Here is a 10,193-nt window from a genome sequence, read left to right on the forward strand (position 1 = left end):
GTCTGAAATATAGAATAATGTCTACAGTAAAGGAAATCAACATTTGAATGTGTATTTGTGCTAGATTTTTTAATATGACTCTTTCATTAATATTATGTTATCTCAACAACGAAAAATAATAATTGCATACAAGCCAAGGAATGCTGAGGACTGTTAGCAACAATCAGAATCTAGGAGAGAGGTGTGTAACAGATTGTCACTCAGAAACCTTCATAAGGAACCAACCCTAGCAAAACCTTCATGCTGGCTTCTACTGTCCAGAACTGTGAGGGAATAAATATATGTTGGTTTAAGCCACCTGGTTTGTGGTACTCTGTTAAGGTAGCCCTAGGAAACTCATATAACAAGTATTCAACACGATTACATTTAACAGAAGTTACTGTATTACAAGGGTTAGCGAAGTATGATCAATGAACCAAATCCTGCCCATTATCTTTTTTATAAATAAAATATTGGGACACAAAATAATAATAATTGCAATCTCTAATATTTAAGCTCTTGTTAGGTTTCAGGCACTATTATAAGTGCTTCATATGCAATACCTTATTTAATCCTCACAATATCTCTATGAGGATATTATTATCCTATGAGAGTATTATTATCCCCATTTTACTGATGAAGCTGTGGCCAGAGGGATTAAGTGACATTCCTAATCTGACATACCCATAAAGAGTCAGAGCTGTCTGTCAAGCAGCCTGGTTCCAGAGTCCATGCTCTTAACCTCTGTGTTGCCTCTCTAAGTAGATGTGATTATTAATGTTCATATTTTTGCAAATACAGAAGTTGAAGATCAGTGTAGCTCACAATCACATTACTATGGGATAGGACTGGGATTTCAAGCCCATTTCTGTCATTCTCCAAAGCATATTTTCTGTCCATTGGACCTCACTATGAACATTTAAATAACCCAAAGTGACATAATGAGTGATGAAGTATCTCAGTAAAGAATTTGTGAGATACTTAAATGAATAAGCAAGGACCATTTGATTGGAACATTAAATGCAGATAGATGTATTTGTTTCAAGCAATATGTAGATAGATAAATACAAAATATATAAGCAGCTGAGTTCACATTAGGTGCCTGTCATACAGCAGGTATTCAGTAAATGGACCAAAAAAAAAAAAAAAAAGCCTGGATAATTGACGTTCTAAATTTTGCCATATTATGTTCTCTTTTTTGGCATAATATTCAGTGCAACAAAATAACAGTAGAAGAACCTGGCTAACATTTTTTTTTTTCAATTAGAGTTGACAATAAATATTATTTTATATTAGTTTCAGGTATAGAGCATATTAGACATATATATAATTTATGACTGGCTAACTCTTGTTAGATTACTGTATTAAGATTGGACCTAGAGGTAAACCAACCTAGCCAGAAACCTCAGTAAGAACATGTTTTATAATAAAGAATTTGGCTGACTTTGGCCCTGGTTCCTGAAAGGGAGTTTCTGATCCTTGGAATTTCTCAAGTGATGGAAGTGTCTTCATGGTTTGCCATATATAGTGGCAGGATGGAGGTTGGTCATGCTAGAAAGACTAACAATGTGACGATAGGGTTGGCATTTTGAGCCACATGATATCAACCCAACCCCAAGGGAATGGAAAGGGTTTGGAGATTGAGTTCAATCCTGTGGCCAATGAGTCAGTCAATCTTTGTTATGTAGTGAGACCCCAATAAAAACTGGGCAACAAGACTTATCACTCCCCTGGTTAGGCTTTATGCTTAACAAATGTTTTAAATAGTTATTAGCATTCTCTGGATTGTAATCTAAGTCAAAATATTCTCAAGTGATTTTTTATCTTAAATCCACTTTACAGTCTAGATTCTTCTTTGGTCAAAGAGCACAGAATTCTAGTAAAATTTGACCAGGATAATGCACTAATAACATGGCTTACCATAATGAAAATATTTATATATTCTAATATCATATTTGCTCTGTAAACTACACAGTTATCAAATTATCAGACTATGAATATTTATGCTCAAAATCTTTGTTGTGTGCTTCCTGATTAAGCTTGTGACAATTTTTTCCTAGTTTGTGTTCAAGCATTAATTTTTTTATATATTCTGCTTGTCATGTGTCCCTATCGAATGTCCTTGTACTTGCCCATTGAGCCAACCATCTTAACCTTTTTAGCAAATTGTATGGCATCACTGACTTGACTGCCCCATTTTTACTTAACATCATTTATTCCATCATTCTCACTGGGCCAAATATGAGCCAGGCATTGTATGAGATAGAATGCAATAAAAAAAGCAATCATAACGTTCACTCTTCAGGAACAGCCATTCCAGAGATTTGCTGTGATCCCTATATAAAAATACATAACTATATTGATTTCCATCCAGTCATGGAGTATCTTAGAAAGGTGTGTTTGTTTGTTTGGTTTTTTTTTTTTTGAGTTAACAAGTGTTCATTTTTTTTATTATGCTTCAAATATCAAACATCACTATATATTCCTTTATCTGTATCAAGTATTACATTCTAAAAACATTTAACTAAATATTTGGCACCTCCGTTCTTAAAGTTTCCACAGCCATTAACGCTTGCAGCAATGTAAGGTTTTTTTAATTTTTTATTTTTCAGTTATAGTTGGCATACAACATTATATTAGTTTCAGGTGACATGTAAGTAAAGTTGTATGATATTCGTCTTTCTGTGTGACTTACTCCACTCAGCACAATACCCACTATGTTTATCCATGTTGCTACAGATGGCAAGCTTTCATTCATTTTTTTTTAATTTTTTTTTAATTTTTTTTTATGGCTAAGTAATATTCCTTTGTATACATGCACTACCTCTTCTTTATCCATCCATTGGTTGTCTCCATATCTCAGCTATTGTAATTAATGCTGCAATGAAAATAACATGGATATGTCCCTTTAAAGTAGTATTTTTGAGTTCTTCGGATAAATACCCAGAAGTGAAATTACTGGGTCCTTCTTTATCTCTTGTTATAGGCTTTATTTTAAAATATTTGGTATAAATATTGCTACCCCAGATTTTGTTTTCATTTCCATTTTCATGAAGGATCTTTTTCCATTCCTTTACTTTCAGTCTGTGTGTGTCTTTCAATCTGAAGTGAGTCTCTTGTAGGCAGCATATGTAAGGGTCTTGTTTTCTTATCAGTTCGGCTGCCCTATGTCTTTTGATTGAAGCATTTAATCCATTTAAAAAGTTTCTGTTGAGAAATCAGTTTACGGTTTTATGGGAGCTCCCTCGTAGTTAACGAACTGCTTTTCTCTTGCTGCGTTTAAGATTCTCTCTTTGTTTTTAACCTTTGGCATTTGAATGATGATGTGTCTTGGTGTAGACCTTTTGGGGTTCATCTTGCTTGGGACTCTATGCTTCCTGGGCTCGTATGTCTATTTCCTTCACCAGGTTAGAGACATTTCCATCATTATTTCTTCAAACAGGTTTTCAATTCCTTGCTCTCTTCTCCCTCTGGTACCCCTGTAATGGAAATGTTAGTATGCTTGATGTTGTTCCAGAAGCCCCTTAAACTATTCTCATTTGGGGGGGGATTTTTTTTTTCTTTTTGCTGTTCTGATCTGGGGTTTTCTGCTACCTTATCTTCTAAATCTCTGATTCGATCCCCTGCTTCATTTAATCTGTTTATTTCCTATAATGTATTCTTCATATCAGTTTTTGCATTCTTCATTTCTGACTGGTTCTTTTTGTGTTTTCTGTTTCCATTTTTGTTTTCTCTTTGTTAAAGTTCTCACTGAGTTCATCTACTCTTCTCCAAAGTTCATTGAATATCCTTATAACCAATGTTTTGAACTCTGTATCTGGGAGATTGCTTGTCTCCTTTTTGTTTAGTTCTTTTTCTGGATCTTTGTTCTGTTTTTTCATTTGGAATATGTTTTTTTATTTTCCTATTTGGTTGTCTCCTTGTGTTTGTTTTTATATGTATTAGATAAGGCTCCTTAGTCTCCTGATCTTGGTTGAGTGGCTTTATGTAGTTGGTGTCATGTGGGACCCATTGGTGCAGTGTTCCCTAGTCACCTGAGTGCTCCAGGCATGTTCTTCATATAGGTTGTGTGTGCTCTCTTGTAGTTGAGCCTTAATTGTTGTTTGCACATCAATGGGTGTGACTGACCTTTGGGCTGGTTGATTATGAGGACTGGCTGGTGAGGGGCTGACCTTATGAAGCAGGATTCACTTTAGCAGGGCTCTGGTGCCTGCCTACCCAGTATGCCCTTTGGGTGTGTCATCATCTGATGCAGCCCTAGTTGTGCTTGGGTCAAAGCTGACCATAGGGCATGCTGGCCCCAGCTCCTCCTGGGAGGGGCCCCATCACAAGCCAAGTTCAGCCTCAGCCTGTGCACTGCCCGAGGCCACCTGGCAAAAGTCATCAAGCAGTCTGCAGATGGCCATTACACATACTGGCTTAGAGGTACCCCGAGAGGCCAAGCCCCAAACCAAGGCCAACTGCCACTAGTGCCAAGCTTAGGGCTGCTTAGCAAGAGGTACAGGGCATGCTGAAGCCATATGCTGCTTGTTTGGGTTTTGTGAATCTTTGAGAGATTTTAGAAAAGTCCACAGCACAAACCAAGAGAGGCCATTTGTATGGAAAAGCCACTGGAGGTGGCTTGGTTGGTCCTGCAAGTTGGGTGGGACCATCGGTGTTAGCCAGGTTGATGGAAACTCAAACAAAGCAGCTGCCTGCATCTGCATGCTGGGAGTGGGGAGAGATCAACAAAGGAACAACAGAGTCTGCCAGGATTCCTATCTCAGAGAAAGCTGCCCCTCCAGCCCTCATCCTGAAGCCAGACAATTTAGTTCCTCTCCAAATGTCCTTGGTGCTTTTCAAGCAGCTGCCCCAGTGCTGGCTCAGAGGCAGTCTGCAGCAAGCAAGTATTCATGTGAGCCTTTAATTGAAGGTCTGGGACTCTAACCACCCATTGTCTCACTAAACTACAAGCTCCACTGGTTTTCACAATCAGAGGTGTGGAGCCTTCTCTTCTTGGCACTGGAACCCAGGGCTGGAGAGGCCAGTGTGGAATTGGGACCCCTTTCTCCTAATTCTCACCCGCCATATGCAGTTATGGGACTAGCCAGTTTCACATCTCTGCCCATCCTACCAGTCTCGAGGTGGCCTCTTATGTACATCCCTAGTTGTAAGACTTTTGTTTGACCAGACCTTAGACGACTACCAATGATGGTTGCTCTGTAGTTTACTTGTAATTTTGATGTGGTCATGAAATGAAGTGAGAACAGCATCTACCTATGATACCATCTGACTGGAAGCCTAAGTTTTAAAAAATTCTCTGCAGTGGCAGTGATTCTAAAACTATAATGTGCATTTGAATCACCTGAAGATCTTAAAAAAGAGGATTTTTAATTCATTAGGATTATCTTGGGGCCTGAGATTTTGCTCCAAAAAGATGCAGATGCCGTTGGTTCATGAGTACAAACTCCAGACATTTTCAATGTCAAGACATCTTGAATTATTTGAATATGTTCACCCAATTTCCTTTTATTTGCTTTCCTAACTTCCCATTCTATATGACCTGACCAGATTTAAGAGACTCTCAGAGTCTCTTTGTCAAAACTAAGCAGAAATCTTATGTTGCAGAGTAGCTGGCATAAGTGAAAAGAGTTCTTTAATCATTGTAGGTGTACAAAAGATTTAATATTCATTACTTTCTCCATAAATGTTACCTTTTTTTTTTAAATCTTTACAAAAGTAAGATAAACTCTTAATTTCCTACAGTCATGGTCTGTTGTTTTAATTTCATGGCATGTAGTTAGAATATTTTTATGCTATTTTGTAGTGACATTATAAAGAAAATGTTCACTTCAGTAATTTACCGCTGCTTCAGAATGAACTATGCATTACAGGGGGTTCAGGAAGTAGGACTTAACACTGAAGTTAGTCACAGAATATGTTTTATTCAATATCTTAACCCTCCAATAGCCCCCAAGTTTCTAAAACATGATTAGACCATCTTAATCAGTTTAACACAATTGATGAGATTTAATAGATGAAATGAGTAAAGAAATGATGATGATAGAAATCAGACCTTGGAATCTGATTATTATAGATCTCATTGCAAGACTCATCTTTTATTTTTTTTTCTCCTAATGCCATTTACAATGAAAGGAATAAAAAGCAATCAATTCAAGTATATATTGTGTTTCATTTCTGACTAAACAGGATATGAGCATTTTGGAACTGATTTTTTTTATGTTCCAAAAATTATTAATATGTATTTTAATTATGTAGGATATTTATGTGTGTCTGTTTGTATGTATATATGTGTGTATTAAAAAATCTCCAGAGAAGATTCATAAAGCAGGTAATCATTTTCTCTAGTTTCTAACTACATTTTAATTAATATAATGTTGGTCTACAGTATCTGTGCTAAGCAACACAAAATCTTAAAATCTTAGGACTGATTTGCTGTTTAAATCAAAGTTGATTGAAGTGATTTTTCTTAAGGAGGTTTGATCTAGTAGGATGGGGTGAGGCTGAGAGGAATTTACTATAAATGCCTACTACAAACATCCACAGCCAGTTTGAGTCATACCCTTTTCAGAGAAGCTCTACTAGTTTGATTACTCCTTTTTTCCCCTCCTTTTCTGGGTGCCTATAGATGTTGGAGACAGTAGTTTTGTCTCACATATCCCTGAGTTACTCTTTAATGGTTCCCATCTCTTTACTTGCTGCTTCTGGGTGAGTTTCTCGATCTGATCTTTCAACACATTCATTCTTCATCAATTCAATCTGCTATTAATCCTGTCCATTGTGTTTTTGATTTTGTATATTCCAACTTACTTTTTATAATATTTCCACTTGGATTTTTCTAACAATTATTTGGTTTTGCTTTATGTTACCACTATTTTCCCTTATCGTCTTATTATACAGTAGTCTCTCTTATTGGCAGTTTCACTTTCCACAGTTTTAGTTACCCAGGGTCAATTGTGGTCCAAAAATATTAAATGGAAAATTCCAGAAATAAACAATAAGTTTTAAATTGCATGCCATACTGAGTAGTATGATGAAATCTGGCATCTTCCTGCTCTGTCCCACCCAGATATGAATCATCCTTTGTCCAGCACCTCCATGCTGTAGATGCTCCTCACTCATTAGTCATTTAGTCTCAGTTATCAGATAGACTGTCTTGATATCACAGTTCTTGTGTTCAAGTAACCCTTATTTTTCTTAATAATGGCCCCAAAGTGCAAGAGTAATGTTGCTAGCAATTCAGATATGCCAGAGAAGCCATAAAGTGCTTCCTTTAAATGAAAAGGTTTGTATGAATAGAAAAATTCCTGGGCTCTCTGTTCTAATCATTCTGTTTTTGATGGAAGATGTTTTTTAGTTGTTTTTCTTTTACAGTAATTATACATCTTAGCATAGGCATTAGCAGTTTCCCTCCAGCCTTCTCCTTGCCCTCCATCCAGTGCTTCCTTCCCCTGCTTCTAGTCCACACTTCAACATTAACATAGCTTCAGCCTTCCCAAAACGTCTCACCTTTTGGTATAGTTTTGTTTTTCCTAGAATCCATATGTGTGTCTGTCTATCTGTCTCCTTCTCCCTCTTCCTTTCTCTTCTCTCTTCCCCTTTCCTCTTTTCTTTCTCTTCAATAGTTTCTCCAGCATTTCAGGAAGAAGCCTACGCTACTTCACCATCTTGACAAGAGCCAAGACAAATTAAAAGGGAATTTCTTCCAATTCTTTGCACTATTGATTTAACTGATGAGTCTCTGATTTACCATTCTAATCCATATAATTAATAGCTTGCTGGTTGCTAGTTTGATTCAATTTATTTTTGAATACTGGTTCATTTACTAACTTAAATTGGTAAAAATTCAAATTTAACTAGTATAATTTGTAATGTTTAACAAGTATAGATTTAAAATCTTTCAGAAGGAAACTTAACTAATGAAAGTATAAAATTGAATTAAATCATTACAATAAACTTAAAATCTATATTATGGTTAATTATATAAAATTGTTTTTGATACATCTAATTGTTTGAGACAGAAAAACTTTAAAGTTTCAATTATTTGAGCTGATAACAGTTCATATACCTTGTAAGCTCCCCAATTTTGCTATTGTCTAGTGCACAGTGAAGGAAGACCCTATGAAATAGGAAAGAGAGAGATCATTTTGGTTGTGCATACATGGAAACAGGCCTCAACTAGATAAATGACTTACCTATGGTTCACATGTAGAAAGTAGCAGAATGGACCTGAATCCGGTTTCTATGACTCTGGATCCTAGTGTCTGTCTGATAACCTGTCATTCCTGAACTCTTATCAGCCACACCATCAAGTTAGGGTTGGCATCCTTTCTACATTTCTGTGTCCTCCATCAGGGCTTAACACTGCCTCCTCTGGCCCACTTAAACTGAGCAAGACTTTTTCCAAGGAAGGGCTTTTGTGAACAATCTCATTGGTGTACTTATTAACCCATCTCAGAAGACTGGCCTCCTCAACCAGGTTTTAAGAGAGATGCACATACAGGAGTAAAAGAAGAAAGGATTTTCTTCCTGGTGTCCCTGGTCAGCCAAATCCACCTATACATCAATGAGATGGCCCTGTTTTATGGGTAGGCACTTAGAGTAGCTCATAAGCAGGTGATGGGACTCAATCACAGAGAAGAATGTTTAGGGGCAACTGGGGGTTGGGGATAGAATCCAAGGACTGGTCAGATCTTAATTTCAGTAGAATAAAGAGCCAAGGCAAGTATGGCAAAGGCTGAGAAGACATCTCTGGAAACGAGATAGATGGTAGAAGCTTAATCACATAGGGAAAAAATAGAGAATGTTGGCTGCAAGGTCAGAGGAGAACCAAATGGAATATGACTTGATAAACTGTGAACTCCAATGTCCATTTACCTCCCCCACCAAGTAATCAAGGTGGGACTAAACCTAAAGCTGGTATAGGAATCAAAGGTAATTATCAATGAGTATTTTTAAATATGGCATGTAAGAACCAGATCAGAAGTTATACTTAATGACTCTTCTATGTTAGCTGGTGTTATATTACCACCATGAGAAAGGAAAATCTAGAACTAGGAGTCAATACTCCTGAATTATCAGTAATGTGATGAGATTTTAGCATAAATTGCTTGATTTTACACTTTATGTACCACATTGAAAAAGGAATGATTAAAAACTCTCACCACAGAATTGTTTTCTTATTTCTTAAGAAACAAGTGGTTTGTTAATAAGTGGTATATAACTTGAAATTATAATATTCAAAACTCAAATTACATGATCCTAAGCTTTTCTAAGCATACAACTTCAATAGTATTATGATTTCACTATTATCTTCCAAATAGGTATAAATATTCAAATGAAGTAGCTATAATATCAGAAGGCTTCATTATAACATGAACACAGACATTTTCTAGAGAGCAGAGATGGTCATAAATGGTTCAGCTCTTTTAAAGTGACATTGACACAAGTCCACGCAAATTAATAGTCCCACCTTAATTGACTTTGTGGAAAGGTTAATAAGTAACATTTTGGACCCACATGACCCCTCCACTGCAAAATATGAATTATCGACAATCATAAAATGAAAAAATAGTAAGCTTTTCTTTTTTGTGGTTGGTTTTTCTTGATAAAATCCATTGACCCAAATGCTGCATTGCTTCACCTAGTCAACAAATATGTATTGAGCAATTTGCAAGGCTCTTAGGATATATTAGGATCTATACATGTAAATGCCATAGCTCCTTCACTCAATTATTTCAGAGTGAGTAGAGAGGCAGAAATAGAATTATGATAAAATAATTTCTATAATGTAAATAGCTATAAAATGTAATCAGACTGTTCAGAAAGACTTTTTCTAAGAGGAAGTATTTAAGTCCAAGTAAGAAATTTTGAGAACCTAAAAAAGCACTCAGGGGTTGGGCCTGGAGAAAAAGGAAAGATATTAGAGATATTTAGGAGGTGATTAATATGGGAAGGGAGAGCATAAGGAAAAGGAAGAATTTTAGGATAACTTTTTAGGTTCATTCCGCAAAATACCTGCCTGGTCTTCTTTAAAAGTGTCAAGGTCATGAAAAAACAATGAAAGACTGAGAAATTGCCAGATTGAAGAAGACTAAGGAGACAGGACAACTAAATGCATCATGGTATCCTGGATGGGATCCTGGAAAGAGAAAAAGGGCAATAATGGAAAAGCTAGTGATATTTGAATAAGCTCTGTAGTTTAATAGTATTAT

This window comes from Pteropus medius, unplaced genomic scaffold (assembly GCF_902729225.1).
Source record: "Pteropus medius unplaced genomic scaffold, Ma_sr-lr_union100, whole genome shotgun sequence".
NCBI lineage: Eukaryota > Metazoa > Chordata > Mammalia > Chiroptera > Pteropodidae > Pteropus > Pteropus medius.